The sequence below is a fragment of the Nansenia antarctica genome, assembly GCF_963989245.1.
Source record: "Nansenia antarctica genome assembly, chromosome: 8".
Lineage (NCBI taxonomy): Eukaryota > Metazoa > Chordata > Actinopteri > Argentiniformes > Microstomatidae > Nansenia > Nansenia antarctica.
In genome coordinates, this window is record NC_137678.1 from 36,766,871 (window position 1) to 36,780,844 (window position 13,974).

Sequence of the window (13,974 nt, forward strand, 5' to 3'; positions counted from 1 at the left end):
TAACACAGTAATATTACATTGATAACACGGTAATAATCTATTGATAACACAGTAATAATGCAATTATAACCCTGAAATAATACAGGAATAACACAGTAGTAATGCAGTTATAACACCGTAATAATACAGTGACAATGCATTAATAACACAGTAATAACACCATAATAACAGTGTAATAACACAGTAATAATGTAGTTATCACACTGTAATAATGCAGTAATAACACTGTAATAATTCAGTAATACAATAATAAGGCCTTAATGATGCAGCAATAACACAGTAATAATGCCGCAATAATGCAATTATAACCCTGTAATAATGCAGTAATAACACAGCATTATCACATAACACATAATAATAACACTGTAATGATGCAGTAATAACACAGTAATAGTGCAGTAATAACACAATAATAACACAATAACACTGTAAAATGCAGTAATAATGCAGTAATAACACAGTAACAATGCAATAGTAACACACTATCACATAACACATAATAATAACACAATAAAACACAGTAATAGTGCAGTAATAACCCAATAATAATGCAGTAATAACACAATAATAACACTGTAATAATGCATTATAACTGTGTTATTACTAGTCCTTGGGCCAAACCATTTTTCATTACCAAATTCTGGGCAAATTCTAGATGTGATTTTTTTATTCCTATACATCCCTAGATTATGTTTTGATATGATAGACCTTTTGGTTTGGCAGCTTATTAGTGGTTATCACCTCTTAAAGGTATGGAGTGCTTTTCTTCAAAACCGGAGTTTTAAATGTGTGTTAGCCTACGTTCTGTACGGGAGTGGACCCGAATGCAGGACACTGAGGCGGAGGCAGATGAAAGGTCAAACCCATGGACAGTTACATGTATTTAGCCCACAAGGCAGTGAAAGCTGTAGGTGTATGGAGTCCGGTGGTAGGTGTGGTCCAAAATTGGGAGATGTTTTCTGATTTCTGCCGCCCTCAACAAAGTTCTCCATGAGTCCAGGTTTTGGGGTGACACCAGGTTTGAGTGTGAGTCATCATCAGAGCAGTGGATGATGCTGTCCATGATCAGAGCAGTGGATGATGCTGTCCATGATCAGAGCAGTGGATGATGCTGTCCATGATCAGAGCAGTGGATGATGCTGTCCATCATCAGAGCAGTGGATGATGCTGTCCATCATCAGAGCAGTGGATGATGCTGTCCATGTCGCTTTCTTGGCAGGTTGCTGCTGCATTCACCTGAAGTTGGATCCATCATTAGACTTAAGGGCTCTGCACACAGCGTGCGATTTCTGTTGCGCGTCAACGTTCCATTTTGAAGTTTGAATGGAAGTCTATGAGAACATCGCATTTACCCACACACGGCCCCGATTTTAATCGCACGGCGAACATTCGATTCCATTCATTTTGAATGGGACAAAGCACACGGCGTGCGAGTTTTGTCGCACTGTCAAATGAATGGAATCGAATGTTCGCCGTGCGATTAAAATCGGGGCCGTGTGTGGGTAAATGCGATGTTCTCATAGACTTCCATTCAAACTTCAAAATGGAACGTTGACGTGCAACAGAAATCGCACGCTGTGTGCAGAGCCCTTTACACTTACTGCTGATGATGTGGGTCTCTGAAATAGAGGAATACATCTAGTTTGACATTAAATTACCAACCTTATTTGAAACTAAAATATTGTCAGGGTGCAGTAATTGGGGCAGATATCATTACAACTTAGAGGGGCTACAAACAAGGAATCTTCTGTAAATGTAATGTAAATTAAGTTACATTAATATTACTACAATATAAAACCCTGTCTCAAGCCTGGGTACACAACAGGCTACTTTGCTAGTTTAGCTAGCTAACTAAAGTGTTATTAACTATAAATAATAATAATAATAATAATGCATTTTATTTGTATTGCACTTGTCATTCAAAAGACTCTCAGAGTGCTACAGAGTAAAAAAAACAAAAACATAATAAGTTAAAAACATAGTAAAAAAACACAAAATAAATCACAAGAATGAACACAGTTCAACAGTCAAAGGCCTGTCTTAAAAGAGTCCAGGCTCTGTACTGCTGGCTAGGAAGGCTGTTCCACAGGCTCTGTACTGCCCTTAGCTGGCTAGGAAGGCTGTTCCACAGGCTCTGTACTGCCCTTAGCTGGCTAGGAAGGCTGTCCCACAGGCTCTGTACTGCCCTTAGCTGGCTAGGAAGGCTGTTCCACAGGCACGGCGCAGCCGAACAGAAGGCTCGTTCCCCCATGGTTTGTGGAGTGATGCATTTGTGGGTGAGAAGAAGGACTTTGTAGTCAACCCTGAATGAGACAGGGAGCCAGTGTAGTGAGTGTAGAACGGGGGTTATGTGCTTGTATTTGCGGACCCTCATCAGGATCCTGGCAGCGCTGTTCTGGATGTATGGCAGCTTCTGTATGCTTTTGCCAGGAATCCCAATGAAGAGCGCATTGCAGTAGTCCAGTCTTGAGAAGAGAAAGGCATGGACAAGTTCTCTGCATCTGACAGGGTTAGAGTGGGACGGAGTTTGGAAATATTTCTGAGATGATAGAAGGAGGTTTTGCACAGGTGTTTTATATGGTCACTGAAGGTCAGGTGACGGTCAAGCCTAACCCACATATTTGAGACTGAGGAGGAGAAGGGGATGACTTGACCCTTGAAGGTGAGCTGTGATATGGGCGAAGACTGAACCTGGTGTGGGGTGCCAACAAGAAGAGCTTCGGATTTGATACTGTTTAACTGAAGGAAGTTGTTGTTCATCCATGCCTTTATCTCCTCAAGACAGGTGGTGAGGCATGACATGGCTGCAGAGGGGCTTGGGGCAGTTTTAATGTAGTGTGTCATCAGCATAACAATGGAAAGACATCCCATATCTGGTGATGACACGACCGAGGGGGAGCATGTAGGTGATGAAGAGGATGGGGCCGAGAACCGACCCCTGTGGAACACCACAGGTAACAGGGAGAAGTCTGGACTTGCATCCTCCCAGTGAGACGTATTCAGTCCTGCCAGAGAGATAGGACTGAAACCACTTTAGTGCAGAATCTGAGAGTCCAATGGTAGTGTGGAGGCGCTCTAGAAGGATAGTGTAATCCACCATGTCAAATGCTGCTGTCAGGTCCAGGAGGATGTCATCAGCAGTTCATTCGTCACCCTTAGCATAGCCGTTTCTGTACTGTGGGCTGAGCGAAAGCCTGACTGAAATCTTTCAAACAGGTTGTTGTGTTTGAGGTGATCCTGGAGTTGGGAAGCAACTTCCTTCACTAGCACCTTGGACAGGAAGGCAAGGTTGGAGATAGGCGTATGACTTGAGCAGAGCAGTGGGAATGGGGTCCAGGGCGCAAGTGCATGATTTCATTCCTCTAAGGATTTCCATAATGTGGCTCTGTTGAACCTCTGTGAAACATGGGAGAGATGGCAAACTCCCAGGCGAGGGGTTGGTAGCAGAGGGAGACAGAGAGGAAGAGCTGGGCATCAGAGAGCGAATGTTGTTGACCTTGGATCTGAAAAAGTCAATGAAGCTGTTACATCGCTGCTCTGTAGCCTCAGTAGTGGGAGATGGTTGTGGCTTCAGGAGATGATTTATGGTGGAAAAAACTAGCTAGCTAGTTATAATAATAATAATAATAACTTGCATTTATATAGCGCCTTTCAGGGAACCCAAGGTCGCTTAGTTATCAAACTAGCTAGATATTACCACTAACTCTAAACTAGCTTGCTAGCTAAAGTTACCTGAGGTAACTTACCTCTAAATATGGATCTGGCTGGGGCTAAGTTAATTTATTTGAGGAGGTAAACACACACTTTATTTGTTTTAAGCACTTTGAACAAATTACTTACCAACAAGGCATCTGCCTATGGTCCTAGCGGTCACCAGCAACTAGACTCACTCACTGAACATGTAACTACAGAGATGTGTGAAACCTGGACATAAACAAAACCTTCAAAAAGGGTTTAGGCAAGGCAAGTTTATTTGTATCGCACATTTCATACGACAAGGACAATTCAAAGTGCTTTACGTACATTATATAAAGACAATACAGTAAGAGGAGTATAGTAAGATTTTATGTTATGTATTGTATGTTGTATTATCCATATTCTAAAGGCTTGCTTAGATTAGTTTTAGATCTTTTTTTACTGATTAGATTTCTATTCTGGAAAGTTATGGAAATATTGTAAGTAGATGAATGTATCATTTGTATATTTAAACATAAAAATTCAGAAAACAATAAATGTACCCATCCATGGGTTTGACCTTTCATCTGCCTCAGTGTCCTGCATTCAGGTCCACAAAAAAAAGAAGAAGAAAAAAAGTGCCCTGCCATAATATGTATAACGTCATTATTGTAGTGACCACCACGTAGGACCGGGTATAACAACCAAGGTAGAAACAGACAGACGACAGGGAGCAGTTCAGCCTAGACGGGCGCATTTACTAAAGAATAATTAATAAAGTGCAACTCAGGTCTCTGCCTGGCCCTTTAATGGTCCAGGGAATAAGTTACTAAGGCCTCCGGGCCTTGGGGGCGTGAGGGGTCAGCGACCAGGGGTGGTTCCGTGGGCACGGACAGGAGGGTCCTTCAGACCCCCTCTATGGGCTGTGGGGGCGCTCTCTTCCTTCTCTCAGAGGGCTATGTCCGGGCCGGCCTGGCAACAGACAAACACATGTCAATATCACTAGGTATCGAATTGCTATGCCGGAAACCGTCCCTCACCCTCACCCTCACCCTCACCCTCACCCTCACCCTCACCCTCACGACACGTCTGGTTCGGTTCCCTGCTCTCCTCCTTGTGCTGCTTCCTCTCCTCCTTATCTGTGACTCCCAAGGAGGAGGCACAGGTGTGGCACATCGTTTTTAACTAGCCTGCAGTCTGCTTCCCTGGCCACTGGCTGATTGGGGGAATGCAGGTCAGCTGTGCGCAGTTATGGTGCCAGTACTCCCGGTACTTTGTGGGGGTCACTACAATATACATACATAATAAAATGCAGGCATGCATACATACATAGAGTTATTGACAAAAATATTGTCACCCCTGCATTCTGTATTCTTAATTTTTGTTAGCATACCCTTTGGAAAAAATAACTGAAATCAATTGCTTCCTGTAACCATGAATGAGTTTCTTACACATCTCTACTGGAATTTTGGACCACTCATACATTCATACATAAATACATACATACATAATAACATACATAAATACATACACTGAACAAAAATATAAACAGTTTAATGTTTGCTTCTATTTTTCATGAGTTTAAATCAAATTAATTCGAGGACTTTTTCTATTGACACAAAAGGCCTATTTCTCTCAAACTTTGTTCAAATATTTGTTTAAATCTGTGTTAAGCCTGGTACACACATAAGGATTTTCAAAATATTAACCGGTTTTTTATCTGAGACAGACCCCACACATGAAGATAAAAAATCTTGGATTGAACAGCCTTGATCGTATTTGTGTGTGGTGTGCGGCGATTTTCCCATTTCAGCACCCCACAGACAGAAAGATTATCGTTACAACAGATTCCAGACTCTCAGAGTCTCGTTCCCCAAGCCAGAAATCTCACGTGAACCCATCCTTTTAATATTGCCTTTAAATGACAAAATAATTAAATTATGATTATATAATGACTTTTAGCTGCAACGTTTGCAGGAAAGCGCTATACAAATAAAGTTATTATTATTATTACCCTGACTGACTTGTACGAGGCAACCATGTGCGACAGGGCAAATAAAGTGCCGAAGAACGAAAAGAAGAAGTCAGCTCGCTTCTTGATTGGCTACATTCCATCCACATCACAGTCGGACTCGCGAGCAGGGTTGCCAGATGGGATTGACAATTTCCACCCTAACCACAGTCTAAAACCGCTAATTCCACCAAAGAAACCAGAGCCCATCTGGCAACTCTAGTCGGGAGTTGTCGGGAGTCGGGAGTTGCCCCCACAGCACACAAAAGGATTTTTGGTCGTAAGTATTGAACACGTTTGAACAATTATTTTGTAATTTAAAGGCAATATTAAAAGGATGGGTTCACGCAAGATTTCTGTCTGTGGGCTGCTGAAATGGGAAAATCGGCGCACACCACACACAATACGATCAAGGCTGTTCAATCCAAGATTTTTTATCTTCATGTGTGGGATCTGTCTCAGATAAAAAATCGGTTAAGATTTTGAAAATCCTTATGTGTGTACCCGGCTTTAGTTTAGTTTGTTCAAAATGCTTTTACCTCTCCCCGCAAACACTGGCATGTAGGTGTATGTCACGCTGTGCAGAGCTGTGCAGAGGGTGTAATAATGTCCCAGGGCCATCAGGGGCCGCCAGAGGGAGGCACCAAGGAGCCGCCAAGGAAATGGCAGCTCCAACCGTAACAAGGTCTGATGTAACATTGTGCTCTTTGATGAGTATAGATCATGTAAAACATGTCACTGATTAATTATTTCTTAAATAACACAGCACAAAGAAACAAAGGACAAGAATCCATCAAAACAATCCACCTATGGATTAAATTCCATAATATATTTAAAAATGACACAGCCTCTGATGTAGCACTGTAGTCTGCTCACCTTAAGCGGGGTACACACATAAGGAATTTCAAAATCTTAACAGAAATCTTATCTGAGACAGACCCCACACATGAAGAAACAAAATCTTGGATTGAACAGCCTTGATCGTGTTGTGTGTGGTGTGCGCCAATTTCCCCATTTCAGCACCCCATTGACATAAAGATTTTCGTTACGACAGACTCCAAACTCTCTAGTCTCGTTCCCCAAGCCAGAAATCTCGCGTGAACCCATCCTTTTAATATTGTCTTTATGGATATGATATTGTTTGTGGTTTATTTTCTCTTATTGACATGCATTAAGTGTTCCTTGATGTTTATTTGAAACATAAATATTGACGGGAGTGGAACTATGTACAAGCCTTCTGGGCTTCGTTCCCTCCTTGCACAATCTCTTGTGTGCTAAATAAATAAACTAAACTAAATTACAAAATAATTAAATTAAGATTATATAATGATTAAAGCACTTTGAGCCGCAACGTTTGCAGGAAAAGCGCTATACAAATAAAGTTAATATTATTATTATTATCTAACGTAGTACCCTGACTGACCTGTACGAGACAACCATGTGCGACAGTGCAAATAAAGTGCCGAATAATGAAAAGAAGAAGTCAGCTCGCTTCTTGATTGGCGAGCAGGGTTGCCAGATGGGAATGACATTTTCCACCCTAACCACAGTCTAAAACCGCTAATTTCACCAAACAATCTGGCAACCCTATGGTTTCTGGTCGGAAGTATTGAACGCATTTCACATTTACGATTGCCGGCCACGCCCATTTTCCGAGCAGGTTGCCGGGAGAGTTGATTGCACAATTGAAGAGAAGTGACTCTTAACACACCTCACACCACAGGATTTTGTTATTGGAAAATGTTAAGATCCATCTGATAATCTGGCGTTTTCTGTCGTTTTCAGACATCCGAAAATCGGGCCAAAACCGGCCCAAAAATCCTTATGTGTGTACCCCGCATTAGCCTCCAAATCGGTTGGCTGCACATCAAGCGCCTGTAAAACGTCATTGGGTCGTTATATATTCCAGAAAAATAATCATAAATCTATGGTCGAATAATATGAAATGCTATGTATGATCTTGAGATTTAAAATAATTATTTGTTTTGATAGCTTACCACTTCGGGATTTTCAATGTTGATGACGTCATCATCAGACTGGGTCTATACAATTAAACATCAAGACGAGAAAATGTGTGTATAAGTGACTTATTAGCAAGTTTGGGTAAGCTGACGGAGACACCAACCTGTACATAGAACATTTGACATCAATTTAATTTATTGTCCAATGTCAAGTTACTTGTGATGGATGTCTGTTCATTGTCTGTTTATTGAAAATAATAAAAACTATTAATCATAAAAATAAAAAAAAGAACAGGGAGAAAGAACATCAATAAGTTATTGATGTTGAAGGTTGTAGGCTCAGACATTGCACTGCAGCTCTTGGTGAAGATTAAGGAGCTGCAGCGGCACATATTCTGCACATGTGATACACCGGGCTTTGGGCATGGCCCGGAACTCCACAGCGGTGTAGGGCAGGGGAGAAATATCCAATGTATGCTAGATAGGCATAATATACAGACAGCCCTTGCCTCCCCAGGTCTTAACAAGAGTGGCCCCTTTGTAGCCCTCCTCTTCTGGGGACAACAGGAGCAGCTTCCTTTGACCAGAACCTCCTGTTTGGGCTTAAATATTTAACAAATATTTCTGTTCTACCCCTTGTTGGAAGGATCGTAATTTTTCAAAAGTATGATCCTTCCAACAAGGGGTAGAACAGAAATATTGTTTAGACCTAAACAAAAATCAATAGATTTTCTTCACTTTGAAAAAAAGAAGACAGTAAAGACCAATTTTTGGCTTTTTACCCATGACTTTATGCAGCATCCACGACCCCTCCAGTTCAGACATCTTTGGATAGGTATCGCAAAGTATGTTTGTAATCTATGGATTTAAATGATGCAAGTAATATTACCAAATATGTATCAAGTCAATGAGCACAAGATACATCTGTTAATTATCTTTAATGGCAGAATTCCTAGAATAAATTAAATGGTTTCGGTGGTAAGATTGTTACTGGATATTCTGTTTTAGTATGGGTTAGCGATATTTTGTTCACATTTTACCCCACGTCCTACTTCATTAACAGTGTCATACCAGGTCACATACCTCCTTATGGTCAGCATCCTCGGGTATAGTGACTGTCCTCCGTCCTAACCCAGCCTGCAATATTAGCTCCTCAGTTTTTTTTGTTTTTTTTTCACAGGAGCAGTTCAGTAAAAAAAACTGCACCGGGGATGCCTTTGGGCCTGTCCTCTTTTTGGCATGTGAGACATGTCTCACACTTTGTCTGCCTTTAAACAGGCCAGGGAAACACCTGCGAGAAAGGTTGTAGAGGAAATTATTAATTGCATTTCAAATCAAATGTAAAGGACTTGGGCTAAATAACATCCAAATGCATCCTTTGAACAACAACATCCAAACCTGGCCATGTTCTGTTGGACAGCTGTCCCCGGAGTCCCCGAAGTCCACGATGGTGCCTGTGCCTGTGTCTGTGCCTGGGCCTGCACCTGCACCTGCACCTGCCCTGGAGGTTGAGGTGTCACCTGCCTAGTGCTCCTCGCTGCAAGCGCAGTGCTCTGTCCCTGAACTTAAATAAATAAAAAATAATCAACATAATCAATTCACCGTCATGTAATCATGCAATTAGTGTGGTGTTACAGGCTAAATGAATAGGTGAGCTATTATAAGATGTTCAGGGTTCCTGCAGGTTTCAATAAGTCACATTTAAAACAGTTTATTTATTTATTATGATAATGACAGCAACACTAAACACAACATAATGTAATCAAACCACACTCATGTTGTCTAGTGCTGGAAACCTAGAAAGGATAGCAACTAGCTCATGATACATACCATTTGCAGCTGCACTGTTCCTCAGCATCAACAAGTTGGCGGCCATGTTGCGCAGTTCGTCCTAGGGGAATAGGGAGAAACGAAGAAATGTAATTGAAACAAAAACAGTGCCACAAATTAACAACTTTAATGTAATAGAAATTACATATTTAATGTAATAGATAATAGTTCACCTCGTTTGGGTCTGTCGTTTCTTTCGACATCTCAATCACCAATCTCAATCTTCTCTTGTCCTATTTATCTATTCTCAATACAATAAGGTTTGCAATTCTCAGATTCGGCTCAACACATCAACAAACACGTAGAATATTATTCTTAACATAGCTAAACACACATTTACTGGACATTCACTCGTAAGCACATTATTACTGATTACAAGCTAACATGTTAAGCATCCTAGCTCCTTGCTTGCTACCGCATGGCTAACTTGACAGTTGGCTAGTATGACGGCCATAGGCTAGCAACGTATTTCTTAACATTTATGGTATGTTACTTAAGAAAACGTACATCTTTTGCAAATACATACTTTGCTGTTAATTGTTTTAAAGAGTTCTGAATTGCGCAGAGATATTTTGATACTTACCCAGATAGCTCTCTTCTCTTCTGTTCAACACCTCACTCTTCACTACAGCTGTCAATCAAGCCACACTGACGTCCATGTGGGTGTGGTTTCGCGTTGACAGTGACCAATCATAAAAGAGTATCTATGGTATCTTAGTATCTATGGTATCCGCCCCAAATTGTCAAAAGTCAGTTTATCTCCTCGAGCAGAAATGAACCCCTCACGTAAAAAAGTTGACCGCGGGAGGCAGAGAGGCGTGTTAAACACAACTGCGGGCTTGAGAGGTGGATTTATGACCGTGTGAAACTTGCGAAGTTAATATCTGCGCGTATGGAACTTATATTCGCGCGCAACACTTTTGACATATTATTGACGCCATACATATGCCAAGCACTTACCTGTTCACATTACTGTGTATGAAATAACCCTTAGTTATTACACGTGTTTACACTTTGATGTTTGGAATAATATAATGCCATTTGTTTTTGTAATAACATTTAGCTCAGGTTTAAACTATCAGCAGTGCGCTGACCAAAGAATGTATTTTGTATACGTTATGGATTATTTGCATTCCAAAAAACTGTTACACTAATTGTTATTGTGTAAGGAAACACTTTTGAGAAAAGTTTATGATAAGCATGTGTTATAATTAAGTGAGGCATTATTTACATTTCAAAAAACTGTTACACAAAGGCAGGATTCTATCTGATAATAAATAAAGCAAACTGAGTATTTGTGACATAAATAAATGTAAGAGGAGGTTGGCGACAATCCACATTTGATAACAGTATATCAATACACTGCTTACGTATGTGAAATCATTGTGGAGTCCACTGCAATGAATGTGGGCAAAACTGAAGCTGCCTTGGCATTATAATTACAGTATGTGGTCTTGACTACTTGTCCACTTTCTCACCTGGTTCTTGCTCTCTCTCTCTCTGGTGTGCCGACTCCATCCTGCTCTCTCTCCTTCTCTCCCTCTCTATCCTCCTCTCTCCCTCTTTTGCTGTCAACCAAAAGGCAAACATAATGAATGAATGATGAATGAATGGTCTTTATTGTCATTGCTACAGTACAGGTACCAAACAACGAAATTTAGGAGGGGTGGCTCCCCTGGTGTTAGGAAAGAAAAAAAACTTTAAAAAAAACACTTTTAAAAAAACACAAGAAGGGAAGGAGCTGGTTTACATAAATAAAGGCTATGTACACTATCCACTATACTATACTGTACAGATAGACGACTAGGGTTGTCATATTGCACATAGTGTTATTGCACATTTATTTAAAGTGTCGCAGTTTGCAGGCTTGAAATGTACATATTTGTGCCTCAGCACTACACCTGATTTTTTCAGTCCAGCAGCTGCCATCAATCCGTCCAGACTGTCCAGGGCCCAGAACCTAGGTCTTTGCTGTGTTCAGGGCCTGGACGGCCCTGGGGTAGAAGCTGTTCTTCAGTCTGTTTGTCCTTGCGGCCATGGTCCTGAACCGCCTTTTCGAGGGCAGCCGGGTAAAGTGTTCGTACCCAGGGTGGGTTGGGTCCCTGGAGATCTTGGAGGCCTTCCTGAGACAGCGTGTGTTGTACAGCTCTTCCAGAGAGGGGAGGGGGGCGCCGGTGATCTTCTGGGCTGTTCTCACGACTCTCTGTAGCGCATTTCTCTCCACGGTTGTGCAGCTGGAGAACCAGTTGCAGATGCCGTAGGTGAGGATGCTCTCCACTGCGCCGCGGTAGAAGGTCACCAGTATCTCCTGCTTGCTGTGTTCCTTCCTGAGGACTCTCAGGATGTATAGCCGCTGTTGTGCCTTCTTGATGGTGGCTGCTGTGTTGTTCTTCCAGGACAGGTCATCCAGTATGTGCACCCCCAGGAATCGGAGGGTTGAGACTCTCTCCACGCTCTCTCCGTCGATGAGCAGGGGCTGGACCTCAGATTTTTTCCTCCTGAAGTCCACGATGATTTCCTGGGTCTTTGACTTGTTCAGCAGCAGGTTGTTAACCTTGCACAGCTTGCTCAGCTGCTCTACCTCATCCCTGTACGCCGCCTCGTCCCCCCCCGAGATGCAGCCCACCACGGTGGTGTCGTCTGCAAACTTTACGATGGAGTTGCTGGGGTGGACGGGGGTGAAGTCGTAGGTGTAGAGGTTGTAGAGGATGGGGCTTAGCACGCAGCCCTGGGGGGACCCAGTGCTGAGTCTGAGGGCTGTGGAGGTGTGGGAGCCCACCCGCACCCTCTGGGGGCGGTCGGTCAGGAAGTCCTTGATCCACACACATATAGAGTGTGATAGACCCAGGTCTAGTAGTTTGGTCACTAGCCTGTCTGGAAGGATGGTGTTGAAGGCGGAGCTGAAGTCCACGAAGAGCAGTCTCGCGTAGCTGTTTCCCCTCTCCAGGTGGGATAGAGTGGCGTGGAGAGTCGTCGCGATGGCGTCCTCTGTGGACCTGTGGGCTCTGTAGGCGAACTGGTATGGATCCAGGTTGGGCGGGAGGCGTGTGAGTATGTGGGCCCGGACTAGTTTCTCGAAGCACTTCATGATGATTGGTGTGAGTGCCACCGGGCGGTAGTCGTTTAGGCAGCTCACCGTGCTTTTCTTCGGGACTGGGATGATAGTTGAGGTTTTCAGGCAGGGTGGGACGGTGGCCTGGGACAGGGACTGGTTAAAGATGTTGGTGAAAACCCCGGCCAGCTGGTCGGCGCAGTCTCTCAGCACCCGTCCCAGGACGCCATCCGGCCCCGAGGCTTTCCTGGGGTCCACCGCCTTCAGTACGCGTCTCACTTCATGCTCTGTGAGGGTGAGGCTGCTGAGAGCTGGAGAGAGTGGTGTTTGTGTTGCGGTTACCTCCGTTCGCCCCTCGTCGAACCGGGCGTAGAAGGTGTTCAGCTTTCCCGCCAGCAGGGGGTCGTCCTCTGCGGCTGTGAGCCTGTTGGCTCTGAAGTTTGTCATCTGCTGAACCCCCTGCCACATCCGCCTGGAGTCGTTGCTCAGGAGGCATTCCTCAATCTTCTCTCTGTGCTCTGCCTTGGCCGCTTTGATGCCGCGCTTTAGGTTGGCCCTGGTGGAGCTGTACAGCGGTGTGCTCTTCCCTGCGAAGAAGGCGTTGTCCCTCTCGTTGATCAGTTTTTGGACCTTCCCAGTCATCCATGGCTTCGTGTTGGGGTAGACCCGGACCCGTTTGTCCACGGTGACTGAGTTGGTGCAGTTCACTATGTGGTTCAGAACCGACGACGTGTACTGTTCCAGGTCCTCATGCTCATATTCCTGCCATAGGGTGTCATTTAGGCAGATCTGCAGTGGAGCGGACCCTTCTGGCCAGGTTCTGACAGTCTTAGTGGTGATGGGAGCACTTTTCCCCATTGTAGTGTATGCAGGACAATTGTAGGACATTGTAGTGTATTTCTTACAAAATAGACTTCACAGTCCAATTACACTTTATCAAATTAGGAATACTCATTCCCTAAACACAATTTTACACACACACTCACGATATTCCATAATACCTTACAAACACTCACATACCTTACCATCAAACACTATATTTACAAAAAACGGGCTTCAAAGTCCGGCCCTCACCCACCCCAGCTTAAAGATTATGAAAGGTTTGTTTCTATTCCAACAAGATTAACTTTACACAAGATTCTTTTGACTATAACTTATCTGAGATCCACAGTCAACTTTGCACACACCAATCAACGGGGGAGGGGTCTCTGCAGAAACCTACCTTTGTTGAATTGAAGAGTTGCACAATGACTGTGAAAAGATGGTTATTTCTGACTCATGGCTGGCTCGCCACTTATGTTGTATATTTTACCTTATTGGTTATGAATCAAAGAACAGTTATTGAGTTTAAGACGATTTATATAAAGTACAAAAGTATACAGTTACCACAGCTGGATTTCTGGTCTGCTCTGCTCTGTGGGGCTGGGGGTGGTTCAAGAGACCCC